Here is a 22,588-nt window from a genome sequence, read left to right on the forward strand (position 1 = left end):
TTCGTTACAGAGCTTGGGTTTGACACCTGTGGTGTAATGGATGATTTTTTGGGGGGGATGAAAAACAAAGCTTTGTCTTTCCGTTCAGCCTTCTTCTCTGCCGATGATAAATGCGGCAGTAAGCTCGAGATTCCTTTCAGAACAGAGGAAAAAAAAAAAAAAAAACTCCACTTGTGATTGAAGGAGCCGCTCCGGCTCTCGACATCTGTCACGATAAGAAAGATACCGAGAGAAGCACGGCGAGAGAAGAGGTTGGAAACAGAGAGTGACTTTGGAGCCTCGCCGCCTTGATTGCCCGGCACGCCGCTGATTGCGAGTGTCGGCGTCGAGGATGCCACCTTTCCGCCGCCACTTCTTTCAATTTGCCGTCATCAAACGCGGAATTTGATTTCACGCCGCCGATTCATATCCGCGCCTATGCCGCTGTCAGTTTTTGCCGGGCCGCCATATCGCACACTTGTTTATCCGCGGCGATTGTTAGCGAGAGTTTGTACAGCAAATTGACTTTTACAAGGCTCCCAGGGTCTATGATGTGCTACGCTAGCCCCGCTGTTTCCTCGTGCTGCCGTCCTGTATCGACTGCAGGAGTTCACGCCGGCTGGATGGGAACATCACTTAAGCTGCGGCGCGCTCAGACTCGGGGGAATAGTTGCCTGTCGGCCAGTGGCGTTGCAACACAGATCACACGTGAGGCTTGTTTGTGTGACTAATGGGCATGACGGCGGTTTTGTGTGTACCTCATCAAAATTGCAAAAATGTCTGGCAGAGGCAGGCGGTATTGTGGTGTGGCTATTTTGCCGGTTTGTACAAAAAGGCCTCAGGCAGTCTGCTGTCTCGATTGAAAAAGGTTGGGTCTCGTGGGGTTTTGTTGGATTCCCTTTAACAAAGTGGCAGTAAGTCACATATTAGCATGTCATGAGTGAGTTTCAAGTCTTAACCTTCACGTTTCAAGGAAGTTACTTGGGCAAAAAGAAAAAAGAATGTCAAGCTCGCACTAAACTTGAAGCACATCAATTCAGGTCATTAGAACAGAACAGTCCAGTTGTGACCGATTCAATGCGCTGAAAATGTCTTTCCAGTTAAACACAGAATTGACATGAAGCTTAGCTTGAGTCTGACCAGCTGTCAGTAAGCAAAACTAATAGGCGCTTACCTGTCTTTGTTGGTTTTCAAGTAATGAATGAAGTTGGAGGATATTGTTCTGAATTGACGTTCAAAATTTGGGCAACTCAAGTCTGACTCGAGTCCACACGCTTGGCTCTTGTTTGTTTGCCTCTGTGTGTGGCCCTTGATCAATCAAACAAATCATCCACTAGCAGACGCCCTTACATGGGGCCCAGGATGTCAAGGCGACAGCCGGAAGGGTCCGCGGCACTCATGGATTTAAAGCCCATTCCGCTGGTGGCGTTGTCAAAGTTGGCCTTCGCAAAACATGAAAATAAGAGCTGTGAAAGCTGGACACGCTGATCCATCATTTAGCCAAAAGTGCCACCCTTTTGCTCTGGCAGCCAACTGTAGTTTAGCCTGTCAGCGCAAAGTGGACTTGTTTATGAAGAGGAGTGGACAGGTGAAGACGAGGCTTTTTCACTCTTCCAAGGCTTTGAAGACATATCTCTTTTGGCCCTACCTTCGGAAAGAGACCAGATTTTGAGAGATTTTTGTGTGCGATTAGACTGCATCAGAAACTTTGCGTTTGGGCTTTCAGGATCAAATTCAAGGGCTGTCACTATGTTTGCAAAGTGACTTTGAACAGGAGAAAAAGGTAGTGCCATGAGTATTTTAAAAAGGGGAAAAGAACGACAACCTTTACCCTGGGTTCAGGTTCACATTGATTTGCTTACGGCTGTGACAGCACCTGTTCCTGCGCAAAACTCCCGCCCCCCTGCCTTTTGACTTTGACCTTCCTCCTTTGTCATGCAACAGATCTGAAATATTCACAAGTGCTGAAATCTGCCGACTTTATGAGACACATTACGGTCTGTCTGAGAATAAATAATGCATTCAAAAGCTTTACATTTCTAGTGCAGCCTTTCATGAACATTCTGCAGGCATACTATACACATTAGCTAAGTAGCAGAAGAGAATGGCAATGACAAGACGACCACTTGACTGCTTGTATTAGGCCCCCTTTTGGCTGTGTGAACCCCCCCCCAGCAAATGAGATTATGTGTGTATGAAACAGGAGGTGCAGCACTCGGCGACCATCTATCAAAGCCCGGGGGCGGGGGCAGTGCAGAAAAATCAGTGCCTGCGCGCTCAGCGTTGTACAGTATCGGAGTGTATCCTGCGAGGGAGCGCCACGGTGCCGCCTCTCCATCATCCTGCACACCAGGCAGCGACATGCCTGAGAGGGTTTCAATATCCTGCATGAATATAAGTGTGTGTGGGTGCGTGAGGTGTTTACCCAAGAAACGCTGTTCGTCATATTAGAATGTGTGCCTGCCTGGTCATTACGTATACTCGGCACGTGAGCGGAAGCAGGACGCTGGAAGCATGACCACATACTTCAACTACTGAAAGTGGGCTGGGGTGGGGGGCTGGGGGGCTGCTTGGGGTTGAGTGAGTGTGTCACAGAAAATATGCGTCACGAGCATCAGTGTGTGATACCTGATGTCAAGAGTTATACTCAACCACCGGTAGGCCAACTATGCATAAATCCATGAAAACTTTCATGCTACGTGCCACGGATTAAAAACAAACATCGTTCGTGCCTCACAGACGACACTTTCCACAAATGACACCAATGATGTGCCGACACTCCACGCTGAGGATCAGGAGTAAAAATCACATTAACCAGCTATGATAAATATTCTACTTGGCTATTATTTTGCAATTATATATCATATTTTACACTGTTAATTAAAATTCTCCTTTTTAATTCCAATTGAAAGCTGACTGCACGTTCCACACTTGAAAAAATAATGAAAGACCACAGAAGACGGCTCTTTTGGTTGGTTGCAGGTGGATCATTTCAGTTTAGCTTTAATTAGCTTCAAACAAGCGTCTTTTTTTGTTTCATGCAGAAATAACATTTCGTGTTCTCTGAAGCAGTTTATTGATTTTGATGCATATATACACATATATATATATATATATATATATACATTTACATATTTTCATATATATACATATATACATATACATATATACATATATATATACATATATACATATATATATATGTATACATATATACATACATATATATATATACATATACATATATACATATATACATATATATATATATCCACATATATATATATATACATATATATACACACATATATATACATATATAGTATATATATATATATATATACATATACACATATATGTATATATATATATATATATATATATATATATATGTATATATATATACATATACTTATACATATATACATAAACATGCAGTATATACATATACTACATATATACACACACATACACACACACACACACATATATATATATATACATATATATACATACATATATATATACATACACATATATATATATATATATATATATATATATATATACATACACACACACATACATATACATATTTTTTATTTTTTTTGAACCCATGAAAATGACATTGTTGTAAATTAATGAGGAGTAAAACCAGTTCGTTTACACAACAGTAAAACATGCAAGAATTAAAAAGGCTTTCAGCTCATTCAAAAATCAGATCTAAACTTGTTGTCGGAAATGGGCACTTGCAGTGGAAATCAGCCTTAAAGAACAACCGAGAGAAGAAGTTGTCATAAGGCTAAAAGGTCAGACCAATAGTGTGTATTCTCAGTAGCCCATCTGTTGGAAAGTGGACTGTAAAACAGAGATTCTCTAATTCTGTTTCTCGTCAGACAAATGGATTGAAGAACTCCAGACATTTAATTTAGCTCCAGGCGGTGGATTTGCAGCATCTTGCCCACTAGTTTGGGATTTAGCTTTGATATCACCTTTTACTCTTTGCACCATCTCAAGAGAGGACTTCTCTTCTCGCGCTCTCTCCCCAGCAACAAAGTCCTTAGCAACAAGCAGTAAATCAACCTGGCCACCGGGATGGAGCACAACACCCATTTTGGATTGAAAATGAGTGGGTAAACCCTGGCACTGGAATCATACCACCACTTTGCTCTGTTTGCTGCCATCGTGAAGGGAGAGAAAGGAGAATTGTTGGTGGGCGGGTGGGCTGTTATAATCAAGACTGAAATACTGGTCTTTGACACGGTTCATTTAGCCGCAGTTGGTCCTGCTCAACACTTGGGACCCAATTGTAAATCAGTCTGGATTCAGCAGTGGGAACTGCCTTGGGGGAGGTGTGGGTCTGTATGTGTATGTGGAAATAGAGAATGTTGACAAATTTGTTGTTCCATTCAGGTTGATAAGGGAAAGGAAATGACATGAATCAATTTGTCGTGCCTGGGGGCGCTAAATGATAATGACAAAACACGCTTTAGTACATTGGTTGCTTAACGCTTTACACCAAGTACCATTAAAAAAAATGGCTCTCCAAGTGCCACTTTAATGACCAACATTAAAATACAGTTGTTGGATTCCGAAATAGGCGGCACGGTGGTCGACTGGTTAACACGTCCGCCTCACAGTTCAGAGGTCGTGGGTTCGATCCCGGCTCCGGCCTCCCTGTGTGGAGTTTGCATGTTCTCCCCGTGCCTGCGTGGGTTTTCTCCGGGCACTCCGGTTTCCTCCCACATTCCAAAAACATGCATGGTAAGTTGATTGGATACTCTAAATTGCCCCTAGGTGTGATTGTGAGTGCGGTTGTTTGTCTCTGTGTGCCCTGCGATTGGCTGGCAACCAGTTCAGGGTGTCCCCCGCCTACTGCCCAAAGACAGCTGGGATAGGCTCCAGCACGCCCCGCGACCCTTGTGAGGAGAAGCGGTACAGATAATGGATGGATGGATGGATGGATTCCGAAAAAGTTGACGTTAAACCTCAGCTCTAAATGCTAAAGTGCAAATGTATTGAACTCAAGTTAAACAACTGAACTGTACAGAACAAATGTACCGCATTGGATTAAAACAAATTAACGAACTGAGTCATGATGTACAGTTTGAACATTTCATCCAGTGATGCTTTTGCGTACCACTTTGAGAATCACTGCTCTTGAAGTAATATGTGGAAGAATCTTACGTTAGTGAATGACGGAAGCCTATCACTTTGGCTCTTGGGGCGGCTTCGACAAGCAACTAAGTGCCAACACGGGTGACATTTAAATGTGCGTGGCGGAGGTCCCCAGTCGGACGTTTGCCGTTTAGCTGCCATTGGAATTCTGCGGGTGCTGTGGCAAATGTTTGAGCAGCTCCGATTACTTTTCCCCCACCCCACCAATCGGGGGGTGATTGTTTGATGTCTGCGCGAATGTGCTTAGTACGCAAACCTCGCCACCTCCCTCTGCTTCCTCTGGGTTTTTTGAGGGGGTGGTGGGGCGGTGTGGGCTGGATTTATGTCAGGGCGTGCGCGCATGTGTGTGTCGACTCCTTTGAATCTCTTTGAATAAGCTTTTCTTTACCCAGGCAAGCCTCCTCTCGTCAAGAATTGGGGACATGACACGACAATCGGAGACCTTGTAATTTATGTTTAAAACGTTAGCATTATCAGTGCCAACATGGTTTTGTTTGAACAAGCGGGGAGATTCTGGCGAGGGGCCTCAGTCGCCGTTTAAAGCGTATGCCTGTGTTTGCCCAGGAATCCTCGGTGGGCAATCCATTGTTACTATGGCAATACACTGCTACATCTCCCCCACCCACTGTTAACTTCTCCCATGGCAGTATGCCTGGATTTTGGGGGGCCGGGCGGTGGTGGGGGGGATGAAGCAATTTTACAGCTCTCCCATCAATGCCCAAAGCATCGCTCAGAGACAGCATCCCCCTCAAAAATGTCACCACACTCTAACAAGTTGGCCCTCGGTTGGATGAGGCACAGGAACGCCGTGTTCCACTAAAATCTTGTGATAAAGCCACCTGGGGAAGCAGGGAACATTTCAAACGCCAAGGTCCCTGAACAGTAAATTGGCGGCGGTTGCTTCGCCACAACGGGCTCATCTCGTCGCTATGTCAAAGCCCCGTCGGGAGCCGTGATTCACTGCCCTTCCCTCTTTGAGAGTCCTGCCTCCCCGAGATCAAATTAGACAATGAACGAACATCAATGACAACACAACACTCGGACTCTCGAGCACACGGCCACGGAATCTAGTCTGGATAAGTCACTTGCATACTCCAGAGTTCGTTTGTCATGACAGAGGCAGCTTGTACGTCCCCAAAGGAGCTGATGTTTTCATCAAGGCCTCTTGGAATCTGTTTTTATTTTGATACTTTTTCTATCTGGCTTCAACATCCCTAAAAAACTGACAAGTGTGAGTACCCTGCTTGAAATATCTTGCAGTGGTCGCTTGACAAGCAAGAGCGACAGTCACCCAAGTGCCGAACAAGATAAGCGGACAAACACACAAATACAAAATGAAAACACTTGCAAGGAGCATGGATGATGTCACTGACTAGGCACACAACACACAAATACACTACCGGATAACTGTGTGTGCTTAACTTTTGGCTGAATATGCGTTTCAATGTGGACGTTGAACAGGAAGTGAGCTATTTTTGAATGTTGAATGTTTGAAGCAGTCATTTTAGAGCCAAAACGGGGTCAAAAACTGGCCTGGAATGTTAGAAAACATTCATCCTTGGCACCCTCGTCACAATCGACATGTAATTTGATGGACTAAAATAATGACAGAGCACCCGGAAAACTTTCAAGGATCCATTTCTGAAGTGAACAGGACGTCAGCCGTTTTGGTGTGAAGTAGCCATTCTAAGAAGGCTGGAAAGTCAGGATAAAAAATAAAAACAGTTTTCCAACTCAAGGCCATCAATCTAGTGTCACTGGAGCCACGAGTGTCCTCCTGCAAATGTGTGAGCACCACATTTGAACGGGGTACAATGAGCTTGATATGATGAAACACAATGCTTTAGTCGCATATTAAGATGCCATTTCAAGGCTTACTGTTGATGCGATGTGCCGAAAGTGATTATTGCACTTCAAATAGCCATTAATCTGAAAAAACAACAACAAACAAACAGACGAGCCCAGTTCCCGATTTGATGAATGTGAAGTTGAACATGCAGTTCACTTCGCATGCAGCACATGAAACGGAGATGGTGTCAAAGATAGAAAACAAAGACAGTAACAGCAGTGGTTGAAAGGCAGGCAGCTCGCTGCTTGGAATCTGAAGCCGCATCAGGCAGCCCAAGATTGCCTAAACCTTATGCGTGGTTGACTCGACATATTTACACCCCGCGATGCATGTCTAGGGCAATTAGCTTGGATAAATATCCACTTTTTGCAGGTGGGACCTTCCTGGCAAGATTTCTGCAAAACCTGGGTAACATGGACGAGGTCTCGGTCTGAAGTCGCCAGTGGGAAGTAACTCGAGCTGCAGTCCTTTTGTCATAGCTCGAATAACTTCGCCCATTCAACTGGAGAACGCGAGCGATAGCGAGGAGAGGCGCAAATGATGAGGATGTGAGTAAGCTAGCGGGGTGCGGGTTTGAAGAATACACATCTTTGACACGAGCGACACGCTACAACCACACGGCCATTTTTCATTCGCTTCCCCCCATGATTTCAAAGGTTGCCGAGCCCCGAGGAGCGCCCGCTTGCCAATTTTTCAAAGTTGTCACTCCCTTTCCGTGTATTGGCGTGTGCTGCTGCACAAAGGCCCTCCTCCCGCTGCTGTCGCCATTGTTGTTGTCATTGTGCTGATGCAAGGTAAACACCGTGTCGCCCGCCCCCTACCCTTTTCTGTCGCCACAATGCATCACTTAGACCTTTATGTAGCAGTCGCACCGAGGCGCAGACGGCGCATATTGTTTCCGGCGGCGCCCGTGATTTCGACAGCACATTTGAAGGATCGCGCCAACGCCTGGAAATATGACTTGTGTGAATAAGCGTCGACGGCTTTGAAAATCCAAGGACAGGTAGCTTCGACAGTTCATCAGATTCAGTATGAAGTGTCGCTAGCCTGGCTTGGTAATCACATTTTCCTCTGCCACTTTCAGTTCTCAACATCCTTGCACCTTCTGGGCGCAGAATTAAAAAATAAATGAAAATGCCTCACACATGCTGCCGCACCCACGCCAAGACACTGAGAAAGGAGCTGGCCTGGATGCAAGGATACCTTTTTGCTCCTGGAAATGACTAAATCACACAGACAAGCACACACAAAAAAAACCACCCTTGGGAAGTTTCATTACATATCCATTCACACAGCTGAAATGGTTCAACAAAAAGAAAGAGAGGCGGACACAAGTGGCTAAAACAGACCCCACAGCTTCAGGGTGGTAAAACCTGACTTATATGTGTTTGCTTTTGCTTTATTTCCCAAAACGGCAGTGACGAGCGCTCTCGTGCCATTTGATTGAAAGCGGAGGTCAGGCTCGGAGCCCTCAATCAGCAGGTTTTAAAGCGGCGTGGCTGCCAATTAGCTTGGGAAGGTAGCACACATTCCCCGGATTCCTTCCCCCAAAGAAAACTGTCAAGGACACACCCTGCAGGGGTATTGACTTAACTACTTGTAGGGCTACAAAAGCAGACTTAGACAAATACTTTCACAGCCTTTTCAGTAAACTGACACCTTGGCAAACACCCCCTTCTATAATTTCCCAGACAATGAATGCCTGGTAGGTTTTGCAATGACAGACAGCTTGTGACCCTCACCAAGGAGGTGATGTTTTCATCAGGGCCCTCAAAGAATCACAACGACCAAAACATTGACATTGCCTCAAAAAGATCCGGAAAGTTGCGAAAATTTAGCTCCTGGCATGTGTTTCACAAATCATTCGGTGAACAATTGTAACAAAATGCACAAAAAAGGTCTCAAGAACCCATGTCTGAAATGGAACAGGAAGTCAGCCATTTTGGTTTGAAGCAGTCGTTTTAGGTCAAATTCAATGAAAAGGTGGACTGGAAAGATGGGAAAACACCTGCTCACTGATGGCCACCAATATTGGTGGACATGTCAATCACATAACAGAACACATAAAAAACTCTCAAGGACCCATGCCTGGAATTGAACAGGAAGTCCATTTTGTTTTGAAAGCACTTCTGACAAACTTCTACAATTTTTTTTTTCCCAGTAAGCCCCAATTGGTCGTATTGGATGCATGCTAGACAGATTGGCAAGGCTCAACGGCTTTTTCGTTTACCGTCCTCTACAATTCAACATGGGTGGTCATTCCTAGGCTTCGCAATGAAAAAGCTGGGGACCGGGGCCCTATCATCAAGTTGTATCATGTTATAGTTGTCGGAATTATGAATGCAAGTTGTTGGAAGCAAGGGGCATTGGTCAAGAACGATTTTTTCATTATTTGTGATATCGTCATCACTTTTTTCAGTCCATTTCGCATGAACCCTAATCAGAAAGGCATCTTCAAAGTTGTTTGTTTGGCCTTGGTGGAGGTCAGCGTTTTACCGATTGCCTCCGTTGTCTGTTCTTCTGCTACACAGTCACCGTGTGATTTTTTGCAGCACATCATGGACAGTAGTCCTGACCTTCCAAATTCAACTGTGTTTACCTCAACGCACTTAAAGCAGACTCTCGACTAATTATTAGGCACAGGCGCCGCAGAGGCCTGACTGAACTCTACCACACTGTTGACAGAATACCAGACAGACCAGACAGGAGAGCAGAAACCGAGTCGCTCCCCCCGGACTGTCCCTCTCCCCATGTCCATGTCTGGCCCATGTTGATTCGGCGCAACGGTCGATCACACTACAACGGCACTAATTAAAAGGTTGAAAACATTGTTTTTGCTGTGAAAATAATGTGATCACTTCCAGAGTGGAACAAGCACAATAGAAAAAAAGAAAACAGAACAAACGAGTTGATCTGATGATGTGCAGTAGACATTTAAGTCAAGGATGGCCAAACTTTTTCCCTTGAGGGCAGCATGAAGACACAACACCTTATCAGTGAGAAAGCCAAAAGGCATTTGTATGTGTTTAAGATACTTTGTAACGCTCAGAACGCATTTTCACGTCTTGATAGAAAAAAACAAATGAGTGACATCTCGTTGCAGTCAACATTTTCATTTTGTATTTTTTTTCCCAACTGGAAAGCAGAGTACTACTTTGTAGCATCTTGTGACAATTTTTTTTTTAATATTCAATGAGGAAAGTCATTTCTGGACAAGCACACTGGCACATTGATAGCAAGCTGTGGCCTGAGCCGTAAGCAATAAATAAAGCAAATCCCCCTTGAAAAATGAGCACTTTTGTCGACTTTGTGTTCCAAACATTCCTTTTTGTCTTGTGGTTGAACACATTCTCGCAGGCTCACATTGTCTCTCTCCACTTCCAACGCCCAATTTAATTAGTTCGAGGTGAGATGCATAGAGATGAGGGTCAAACTTGCCATTGCGGCCCAAATGGAGATGAGTCCTAGGAGACTGCGTTGCTTGCTAATTTGGGTTCTGCTCCTGGGTCATTGCATGTTGTTAAGAGCAGTTAGCGTTAGCTCAAATGCTAAATTAGCTACACCATTAGCCTTTTCTTCCGATTAGGTGAGGAAGCTGGTGGTTTTTGAATTAACACAAGACATTTGCCGCAATTCCTTATTAGAGCCCTGCAACATCAAACTAATGTTGCTGCTGTCGCTACTTCCCACCGCTGCTGCCGACTGTTGGAGACTAAACCACAGCGGCCTGGATTAAATAACACCTCATCCTTTCTTGAGGCTAAACTGACCGCCCTTGCTCCTCCTATATTGAAGTTCTAAAATGAGCATTCATACACAGAAGGTATCAAGTATAGATTCCCAGTAATGGCAGTTACTGACAACGCTCGGTGCTCCCATCAAGCCATAATGGATGTTGGGGTTGGGCGGGGTGGGGGATCGATGTTGGATAAACAGCAGGGCTTCGTGTTCGAATGTTATTCAAACAAGCGCCAGGTCCAATCTCTGATGGGAGCGTTTATATAGAGCACCTGGCTCTCCAGCGCAGCCTCGCTCCCCTAGCCTGTCTAGACGGCTGTTCCCAGCATTGCCGGCATTTTGTCAGACAGAGAGAGGACTTCCTGTATACTTTCGCCTAACTGCTTTCAATATACAGCCTCTGAGATTAAGAGCAAGCAACTTTAATTCACACAAAGCGGGTATGCGTTTGCCTGTGGATGTAATCGGTATTGTAAGACGACATTTTATCGGCCTTTGAATCCGCGAGAACACGTTCTGTTGTATTGTTTTCTTTACGTTTACAAGAGGATTGACAATAACTCGCAGCCGAAGCACCTCAGGGAGCACCATCTGTCTGAGCCGGCGCAATCGAACTTTTATTTATTTATTTTTTTACGTGACAGTCAGCAGGAAAATGGCAAGGGGCAAAGTTGTGCCTACTGATAGAAAGTGTGCAAAATATTGGCACCGACCATGACCTTTGAGTACTGTTTGAAGTCAGCCTGGTCTGTTTAACATGAAAGAGGTGGTGCTTAAACGCCGAAGACACCCAGCGGAGACAATCTCGTTCTTCCCACGGTCACATATACTTTTATTGCAGGCGAGTTTCGTGCAGGTATGAGAGAATTTGATGCTTCGAATCAAATTGCAAGTGGCGGAAGGCGACATTCCCGAAGGCGGGGACGTGCGCAGGCTCAACAAAGAGAAAAATAAAAACATGTTCTTCTCACTTTTTGATTCCTCTCAGTCATCGCTAATTACGAGGCTTGGTGTTATAAAGTAAGCACAAGAGGGAAAAAATGTGGTGGTGGTGGAGCAGGGGGAGGTGGCTGTTAGTAATTACACATCTTAAGTGATTAGCTGAAACCAGCAGACACAGTCGTTTCTCTCAAAAGAATGTGATCCAAAAGATTTTGGATGGATGGAAATAACCTTCCAAGGAACTTAAAGATTTGTGTATTTGTTAGTGACACTATCCATCTTTTATGGTTGTTTATTGATCATAGTAATATATGAAATACATTAAAAAAGCCACACTATAAAATGCATTTGATCCTCGACAACCGAGCATGAAATTTGGCTCCCACAGAATGACTGGTGCCCATGAAGCACCCAGCCGTGCACTCTCAACCTCTACTCCTGATCTCAACTTGTCATGAGTATAAAGGACAACTGGTCTTGGAATCAATTTCATGCCTTTCAATCCCTACTTTTTAATCGGTCCAAATTCTAGCTCCCACAAATTGGCTGGTGTGGATCAGGCCCAAAAACCAATATTCCTGATCTCATCTCCAGTTCTTACTTTCCAATCTCTACACAATCGTGGGCAAAAAGGCTAAGGTGCTGTAAGGGACAAGATTGTAGGGCTGCGCAAAGGCTGGAATGGGTAAAAAAAAAAAATAATAAATCCGCAAAACGTTAGGTGGGAAGGTGCCTTGATTCCAAATCGGAAGAAGCACACAATGGCCATCACTTGGTCTGGAGATCTCCATGCATCATCTTGCCTTGTGGCTTCAGGATGATCATGAGAATGGTAAAGGAGCCGCTTCAAAGTACGCAGCAGCAACTTGTTTAATGACCTGAAGGCAATTGGGACCTCAGTCTTCAAGAAAACAGTCACACTGTGACGTGATGGACTGAAATGTTGTCATGCCCGTAAGGGGCAACTACTCAAGAAAGCCGCCTTAAATATGCCTGTCAACGGATTGAATCCAAACACTGAGTGATTTGACAGATATTCTCTCGATTACCTTAATCAATTAACAACCACAGGAAACGGTGAGAAAAACTACAAACTCAGAAAGGGATCAAATAATTAGTTCCCTGGCAGGGGTTAGCACTATGCCCAAGCTCGGTGCCAAAATTGCAGCAAAACAGCAAACATTCACATCCTGTAAGTGTGGGGACATTCTTTCCTCTGAGGTTAGAAGCACAAAAGCTTCAAACCGCTGCGGTGCAATTTGGATTACTAGTGTCATGATCGGCTGCTGTCTGCGGTGAGACGGCCTACAGGCAGGACGTGTTTGGTGTCAAATTTTACATGCGATGCCATGATACGTCGCGCCCGAGAGGGCGTGTCCGTCCTTTTGTTTGGAGTCACAGTTTGTGTCCTGTTGGCTGTCAATGCGGATTAACGCAGATACGCCGCACAACCATTCCATGAGTCTCACGTTGACGCTTGAGTGTTTCTTTTCAAGCGCTTTTACAACAAGGTCAAAGTACTCGGCGGAGCTATGCTGAAGTTGAATGGCGAGGAGACAGAATTCACATGGAGGTTATTCATATCAGAACGTCTCTGCTGTCAAAACGTTGGGTGGACTGAGTGAAGGATGCTGGGGGAAAAAAAAAGGAATACGCTACACATTTTAGGTCAGCTGTCCATACTTATGACATTTATGAGAGTGCCACCCGTTAATCTTTGATACATTCAAGTTGACGTTAAAAACGTTATAATATGCTGTCTTGAAACAAACATTTGCAACCAGCTACGAACAAGAGTATGCATGTCTCCAATTGTTGCAATAAATACTGTAGACTCGCTACTAACTAATTAGCAGAGGTCTTTGGTCAGTCATCAGTCGCCAGCGGCTGGCCTGCCAGTCCGTCAGTCATCAGTCCGTCATTATTTTAGGCTGGCCCAGTCCGTCACTCCGTCATCTTTATTTTACACTTGCTTAAGTCTAGGGATGGGTACCTTTCACATTTGCACCAGCTCTGTTCTGATTCTCAATACCGGTACACAACCGTAGCAATTTCCAGTACTTTTTCCCCCTTGTTATTTGCCGTAAAGAATGTTAATTTATTTAATGATAAAATCTTTTTGAAAATTGTCAAATTTGACAAAAAAACAAAAGATCATCATTTTAACCAAATGAGCCAGTGGATGGAGTAAAAATAAAGGTATAACATATAATTAACTCATTCAATCCCAAAGACATATTCATATGTCTTATCACAGTCCAGCTGTGAAATGCGTTAAACTGTTAGCCTAATAACACAGTTGCCTAAGTCATATTTCAACGTTTGAACCTAACTCACTTTAGCAAGCACGGTGGTCTTTATATTGATTTGGGAATGTTAAATATGATTTGGGCAAATATGGTATTGGAGCTCTAACCCAAATAAGAGATATTATTGTATTTACTTGGTTGAATATTATGCTTGATTCATTGATGACTTCTCAGGTAAAGCCCAGCAAGCCCGTTCAAATTTTGGCATGGAAAGGTGAATTCCGTTCCAAATGTTCCCATTCCAGAGCTCACTGAAGTGAACAAAAAACAAAAAAACATGAAAGCATTTCATGATGCGAGATGGTCTGTTATTTTCAGTTTGTGTTCTTTTGTAAGAAACAGGGCTACTGTATACCAGTCCAGTCACAATGCATGCTATTTTTACTTCAGGTTTTATTCAAATGTTGGAATAGAAGAAGAAGCTATTCCAGCTAGCTTCCACGCACTTATGTCAGCTTATGTCTGTTTTTTTTTTTTTCTTTTTTAACCCAGACATCAATAAAAACCTCTGGCAAAGTTCACGTAAGCCATTTCTTGTCTTACACGTAGCCCCCCCGACATCTTTTTGGCAGCAACTTAACGTTGCATCACCTCAGAAAAGTCCAAATAAGGTTCTGCTTGTCCAGCGCATGTTGCTTCTTTTCATAAAAAAAAGAAAAAAAAGAAAAAGAAAAAACAAGCACTTGAAAACAAAGGCAAGCAAAGCTGTGAGCCGGGGAAAAAAATCATTTGGTTTCATAAATGAAACATGCATTTCACTCTCCGTCTCGTACCTCTTTTGTTGCGCTTTCATTAGCTCGGCATAATGAGAAAACCCGTGTCCACACCGGAACGAGACGGGCTCATTTGGAAGCACACCGCAGGGTTTGCAGGCGGCAGAAATGAAAGGCCATGTTTGCACGTATTCCCTGATTTGACTATGTTTAGGCTTATGTCACTTTTTTAATGAGCCGGCCATGCTGTTTCCTTGACTCATTTTTAATTCAACTAAGTAGGTTAAAAAAAATAAACATTTTTGTGTGGTGGCAACTTTTAGTTCTTTAAATACTACTAAATACTGAATTTGTTCTTGTCACAACTCGAAAAATAGTCCGCTTTTGAAAGTCCTCTGGCTTTTGGGGGTACAGGTAGCATGCTGAGGTGGTCCTTGGACACTTAACCGTGTTACAGTGACAGTATAGTTCCATGTGTACGCCACTAATGGCCGCCCTAAAAAAAACCTGCTCATGTACCCGTAATAAGAGCAGGCAAATACATGAATCAGAGCCCATTGGCCAAATCACACTTTCAACTTCATTACCGAGGAGGTAGACAGAAACATTAAGTTACGCCTGCATGCAGGAAATTTGTCCACATCAGCATTTTCATCCATAGTGGGCCGTTTTAATGAGGGGGGATTTTATACTACGCTGCGTTATTCAATTAGGCGGCAGAGAAAAAGTCAAGTCTGCTCCCGTGGCGGCTGCAGGAAGGATGGAAAAGTCATCCAAGACGGGCGGGATTGACACACACACACGGTGAGGATGAGGAAGTGGGGAAAAGAGGGCTATTATGGAAAAAGGACAATGCAACGGAACGGCGCGTACGTTCGGCAGCGGGCGGCTTATTAATGCGGAGCCGCCTACACACGGAGGCATCAACCTGCATATGAAAGCAGAATGATAATATAGCATTTCTGCTGGACTGGCACCGCACGCATTAGCGCAGATGACAGTTGTTGAATTGCAAATGTCCTCGACGGCATGTTCTTGCTTCAGTGCGTTATTAGAGCGGCTATTTAGCATTTGCTTCATTTCCCGGAGTCAGAAAGGCTTGCACTCAAAAGGCAAAGGCCACTACTCCTTTGGTAAACTCAACGACAAGGGCATTTACTATAAAATCAGCAAGGCACCAGCAACATCAAGCTATGCTTCCGTAGGCAAGCACACACATACAGCAGCCATGTCCAAAACCGCAAGGTCTTGATACATGCTCAAAACTGAAAACGGTTGCCACACAAAGCAACGAAAGGACAAGGAGAGTCGCGCGTGGACGACAGATGGTTGCTGTTTATCCATATGAGCCCGACGTAGCCCCAGCTCAAATGCGATCCCAGTAAAGACAACCTCTGGGCAAAATGGATCCAAGTACGATAGGTTAGGATCACTAATCCGCATTCCAGTCATATAAAATGCACCGTATATTGACAACAAATGCAACAAGCAATAATAGCTCAACTATTCGAGTGCTTGTTCATCCAGATCGCTCTGAGACTACCCAAATTGACCTTGAGCTCACAAAGTTGGCCGAGAGAGCAGTCGCCAGTTGGTGTTTGTTCCTCAAGCTTCAATGCAATCCGAAGCCCAACAATAACCTGGAATCAAGAAGGCAAAACGACGGGTCGTCTAGCGGGGCTCCCGTTGTGGGATGAGCATACAAATAGCCCGTTTTCGGACGTGGGAGAGAGAACGAGAGCGGCGGGCTGGCTGGGATTGCGCTCAAAGTCTTTCAAATCCTCAGAGGCGCCGGCGGCCGTCATGTGCCAAGTGGCAAATTAATCATGACATCGCGGCGTGGAGAAAGAAGAAGCCGGAGCGTACGAGCATGTCAGAGGCACAAAAGGAGGAAGCTGTGGATGCAGGGTCCGGGGGGAGGAGGGAACACACGCACACACTCACATGTACGCCAACATCATGTACGTAAAGCTGCTGTTCTAGCCAGTCGTGGTATGGAAATCTTGGGCTGACATTTGATTTTAAATTGTCAGATGGCCGAAGGCAGATTCGTTAAAAAAAAAAAAAAACGTCTCTAAGCTATTTATTGGCTCTCCAAGTTGAAGTTTACCGTCAAACTAAATACAAAACTAAGATTACACATGATGTATTTCAAACAACCATGTAACTTTGCATTATACCAATGTCTGCTAGCTTAATGCTAACACACGTTGCGAAACGCCACAGACAAGCTATGGAAACTAGCATCCTTGTTGGTATAACCCTTTGCATAATGGTTATTTTAACAAATTCAGAAACGTATTTTTAAAAGTATTGGGGAAAAAAAGTGTGAACCCATGGGTGCCGAACTGCAAGTATGCATTGGTCCAACAAAAAAATATAAGTGAAAATCCTTTGTCCACCCAAAATGACATTCGCCGATGAAACTCAGCCATTGGCATAAGCGTCATTTCGCAGTTCACTGTGGCTCCACGGACTGCGCACCCTTAATCACACTTTAAAAGCCTCCGTTTCACAGAATTGCTGTTTTCTAGGTTAAAGACCCCCTCCTTTAGAAGTGTGCTTCTGGACCGAAGTATTATGCTTGAAAACCTTGGAATATTAAAGGCAGCAACAATATCTGGGTGAATCCTCGCTTTGCCTTTTATTGCATTTTTTTTTGCTGGTGGAGAGTGACCATCTGGATAAAGCCTGCAGGATTTAGTCATATATCCAAAATGGCAAAAAGAAAGTAAATCTGCCACTGAAGTATTAGGTGGGAGGTCAGACGAGTCGAGGGCTTAAGCCAAACAATCTGCCGCTCTGAAGACACTCAGCAAAACGGGGCTTTCAACCTGCTGGCGTTGGCCACTAAAATATTCATCATAAAATGTTTTATATGACAGGCTGTTTTGTTTTGGTTGAGTGAGAGCTAAAGCCTTGGCGACATGACAGTGTGTTTTATGTCAACTGTTTTAATAGTTAATCAGAGGGCCTGTTGCAGAGAGAGCCTTTGCCTTTGTTCCGAATTGCCCGAGAGCAAGGCATGCGGAACGCGACGGCTGCTCCGGTTACCCTACCTGGTCACTGGCAGTGGAGTGGCCTTATTTGTGTCCAACATGAATCCACATCAACTGCACTTCCAAGTGATGCCCCCAGGTACTCTCATGAAGCCTCAGGTTCCTGCACAGATTGGAAAACAAAATATGTTTGTACATGTAGAGTTGGTTCTCTGGAACTCTTGGCCAACTTCTGAATGAACCAAATTCATTTGCACAACGCGTAACCCAAACCCAGTGTTTCTCCAGGTCTGCCAGCTTCCTCGTGCATTCCAAAAAATGTACTCGTCATTGGCTTGGCCGTACCTCTTGAGCTGTGGTAATCTAAAGCATGTGCTCGGGTAAAACATCAAACGCTCGGTTCAGGTATGGTAACTGTAATTGTTGTCATCTGCTGGCAAAAAGTATTACAGTCACACACCCAGGGGGCTACCGGACAGTGACGTTTTCTTGTTCTCTCAGGTGCTGGATCAAACTGGCAAACCAAAAATGGACCAAAGGATTTCAAAGACAACTTGACAAGGGCTTGGGATTCATATTGGGATACATCATACTGCTTTTATTTTTCCCTTTCTTTTTAAAGATGAAATGAGTATTCACCAGGGAAAACTGCAGATTCCAAGCTTCCCTCGTCCACCTCACATGGCCTCTTCGGTTAATTGAAAATTGTCAATAGGTGTGATTGTTTCTTTGTCGTGATGTGCTCTGCCATTGGCTGATGACCAGTTGTACCCTGCCTATAATCGAGTAAAATCGAACAAAGCCTGAGAGTTCATTTTTTTTAAGGGGTTTTATAGTTTTGGAGGATAATCTCACGCTTGTCTTGAATCCCTCCAAATTTCTGACCTGGAAAACCCTAAAAAACACAGCTGGCACTTGGACCCTCTCCCACTCAACTCTGGAATCATGCTGAAATGAATCCCGAGCACTCGGCAGCTGGTTTTAGCTGGCGTTTAGCAATGGAGAGGTAGTAGCAGTTGGAAAGACGACGCTCTCCCACCTCTACTCTTCTTCCAGGACCAATTAGCAATTCCCTTTCGAGCCACCACCACACCATGTTTTGACAGCGAGCATTTTTTTTTTAAATTGACATTGAACACTCCTTTCTCTTTTGATGGGCTTTAATCTCGCTCGTCAAACAGAGGCTCGAGCAGAGCGTTAGATAAAAGGCCTTTGCGGGATCGTCGCCGTCTCTTTGACCTTGGGTTCTCATTCCTTGAGAGCGGTGGAGGGATGTCAGCAGTCAGATCAAACGGCACACGCGGAGCACCACCGAATCCCATTTGAACACCTGATAACGTCAAAAAGGGATTGGAGGGGAAAGCGATAACAATGAGGACACATTTCACTTTTCTGGATTTCAACTTCCCTTTGTAAACTAAAGTTTGGCCCTCAGCTGTCACCCTTATTTCCAATCCCAACAACCGTATATAGCCTAAAAGTCAACAGAAGCTACTCCAACCTCTGAGGGGAGGGTTTTTTTTTTCCCCCAGAACGTGGCAACCACCCAAGTTTTGAGCTCGAAGAATTCTTTTTTCTTTTTCAACCTGTATTTACCCGGGTAAAGCAACTGAGAAAAGATCCTCATTTGCAATGCCAACCAGGCAGCAGGCATCAGCATAAAAGAAAGCAAAATAAAACTAAATACGCAGACAACAAACTGATACATCGCAAGAATGAGTGAATAATTAAATGTAAATAACACAACCTGGCATGTTTGCAATTGACTGTACTCATAGTTGAAGCCCTCAAAACACCAGAAACTATGATACCAAAACATTTGACATCAATAAAATAAATGGCTGACATTGACGGCATCCGAGGGCGTTACAGAAAAACGAGGAAAAAAATGCAAACATTTTCAGTCATGTTCTGCAGAAATGGACCAAATCGCGAATAGGCGAGAGTTGACTGCAGTTACTTGTAAAGAATATCTGCCACGGTTTGTTGGATCAAGCGAGTATGTCCTCGGCATCATGTCAAGAGCATGTCAATAAAATGACTGCGTTGACTCATTTGCTGGAGAATTGTGACCAAGATATTACATTCCAGCGCTGCCCGGCAAAAATGCGGCACTTCTGGTTCTTTCCAACATACTCGTCCCATGCTCAGCCCTCCCGTGTGTTTACCAAACACTCTCTCATGTCAACACGTTTCCTTTACAAAAGCCACGTAGATTCCACCTCTGGCACTTGACTCGTGACAACAACAACATCAACAACAACAAAAACGACTCCACTGTTTCAATGTCAACAACAAGAAAGACAGAGCGGGCTTCTCGACAAACCGCCTCCAGTCAATCGCGGCAGGTAGATGCGAAGTTCAAGGCGACGCGGAATGCCTCTGATTGTAGTTGCATTTACGCACGCCGCCGTATGCAAGTGACGTGGCTTTGTGTTGATGAATGTTCTTTTTGCGGCGCCTTGTGAAGACGCATCTGCTGTTTTTTTTTTTGTTTTTTTACAGCTGAGTATTGCAGTGACTGGTGGGGGAGGGTGGATTAATGGATCATCAATCGGTTTTGGGGTGATATTTCAGGATGAAGCCAAAATGCATTTTGACTTTTACAGGTTTGACCTGGAACATGTTGAATGTCCGCATGTTCAATGTTTCAGTGCTTTTCTGCTCTGTTCTGGATTCGGACGGCACAAGTCCCAACAGGTGTTTTGAAATATCAGGCAAATGAAATGTTCTCTTGGTTATTTCATTCTGGCAAAGACAACTATTTGTACACAAGCAATTAAAACGTCATTTTTGAATTTGACAGTGAATCGTCAGAACAAAACACAGGCAAACAGACAAGTTATCGGAGAAGCTGATTTGGATTTGCTGAATTTCTCGTCTTATCATAGATTAATTAAAAGATTGAGATCGAGAAGGAAATAAAAACTCTGGCCGTTTCTATAGCGGATCAAAGTGGTTGGAAAAGCCCGAGCAGTTCACATGGCTAAAATATGGAATGTAAGATCACTCACACTGGACACACACAGTCAGTGGCGCGTACGCTCCGTAAGCTCCTTTGTCATCCTCTCCCATGCCTTTTTTCTTCATCTTCCCCCTCATCTTTTCCATCTCATTCTTTTCATCGACTTTCATCTACTTTGCTGTACCATTTTTAAGGCGCCTGCCCCCCTCCCCTTCCACCGCGCCGCCTCCTCGCTCTGCCGTCTTGGTCTACGGATGGATTTATATCCGCAGCAAAAGAAGGCGTCTGCTTTGTCCCCGTGCCGGATGCTCAAATCTGACCTATTTTGGCTCCAAGACTGGGAGGCATCTTTTCTCTGCCCCCCCTCGGCCTCTATTTTACCAAGTCAGTCAAGCAAAACGAATCACGAAAAAAATCCTCACTCCTCATCTCCACCCGAGTATGGGGAAAGTTCCGTGGACGACAATTGAAACTGGTTGTGAGTCTAGAGCAGGGGTGTCAAAGTTCAGGCAAGGTTTTGGTTGTGGGTGCCCTCAGGGGGCTACTTAAAGGGAAAGCACTAATTTATAACCACTGTTTGGTTCATACCTTGCTTTTAAAGTTGACGCTTCGGTTCCGTGACATGAAAAAAAAGTACAGGTAGATTGAGTGTAAAATGAAACACATTCAATGACTTTGTCGACAGTCTGTCGTCTGTTTCAAAATCGCAACATCGTTCGTTTGTTCGGGAAAAATGTGGCAAGCTTGCACGGGCCAAATAAATTGACGTCGATGTCCGGCCGGCCTCGGGTTTGACATCTGCCTTTTTGACTTTACATCCTTTGCCATCTTGGACAGTCAAGCACCTAATCTGTGCCATCCCCGTCCACGGGAATTAAAAGGTCCACGACCGGTCCACTGGTCTCATCCAAACGATTTGATCTGCTTCTGCGCCATTGAAATGAGAACAGACAAAAACTGCCTGGCTTCTCCTCCCATCAACAAAAAGTCTGACGAGCCAAGGACCGCCGTGATTTGGGTCTCAGCCTCCTGACCCCCGCCCGCTGTCTCGCTTTATTGCTAATCTAGCCAGGAGGGTAATGAGGAGCAGATCAAAGAATAAACATATTTGGGAAATGCACCAAAGGGAAGCTGACAGCTTGTCCAGTACTGGAATGACATGCAAAATATGTACAAAATATCTTTGCAATTAAATCCTATTTGTTGAACATTAATCGGGAATACGTCCCGGAGGAAAAGGTACACGACTAGCCAAGACTGATCATCCAGTCTTTAAATTGACTTTTGCATATTGGGAGTGTGTGTGTGTGTGTGCGTGTGACCCCTATGATAATGACGCTATTAGATCCTTCACTTAAGCTGACTTTGTCCCCCCCCTCCTCATTCACTTTCTTCCATCTTCCTATCCCTCCCCTCCCCTCCCTTTCCTCACATGGCCAAACAGTCACTTCCTTCCCAGGTTGCATTATTAGCGCACATTGCGCTCTCTTGCCTCTGCAGAAGCCATTAGCCAAGATTAGCAGAGGCTCCCCTCTCTCTCTCTCTCACTTGATTTCTTCTTTCTCGGAGCTCGCTGTAGCCGCCATGCGCGCTGAATGATTACCATCCATTATAGGGGCCTTATTGTGCTGACAGAGGCAGCTTCAGATCCTGGTCCTGGCCATTAAGAAAAAAAAAAAAAGTAAGAGACTGGCTGTAAGAGCAGTGTGTGCGTTTGAACCAAGGGAGATGACATGAAGGGTTTGGAAGCAAAGAACTCTGAACATTGATTGGCTATGCATGTAAATCTTGTCTTATTCTTGACGCTAGTGTATTGGCAGTAGGTTAAAGGGGGAAGTCAACCCAAACATTTGCTTTTCCAAGAATATATTCTATGCCCTAATGCTTAGGGCTCAGATAACGACCAATCATGGCTC

General features: G+C 44.4%; 1 protein-coding gene and 1 long non-coding RNA gene across 7 annotated transcripts in view; one reads left to right on the forward strand and one right to left on the reverse strand.

Moving 5' to 3' along the window:
- Nucleotides 1-22,588, reverse strand: part of LOC147150765 (uncharacterized) — a 495,403-nt gene that overhangs the window by 222,320 nt on the left and 250,495 nt on the right. For both annotated transcript variants that reach the window (XR_015085812.1, XR_015085810.1), the window contains exon 3: nucleotides 17,768-17,870. This is a non-coding gene — a long non-coding RNA (uncharacterized LOC147150765). The remainder of the gene's footprint in view (nucleotides 1-17,767; nucleotides 17,871-22,588) is intronic.
- pcdh7b (protocadherin 7b) overlaps nucleotides 1-22,588 on the forward strand; it is a 98,292-nt gene that overhangs the window by 8,674 nt on the left and 67,030 nt on the right. The window lies entirely within an intron of this gene.

The sequence above is a fragment of the Filicampus tigris genome, chromosome 2, assembly GCF_054856515.1.
Source record: "Filicampus tigris isolate MCC_2025a chromosome 2, RoL_Ftig_1.0, whole genome shotgun sequence".
Lineage (NCBI taxonomy): Eukaryota > Metazoa > Chordata > Actinopteri > Syngnathiformes > Syngnathidae > Filicampus > Filicampus tigris.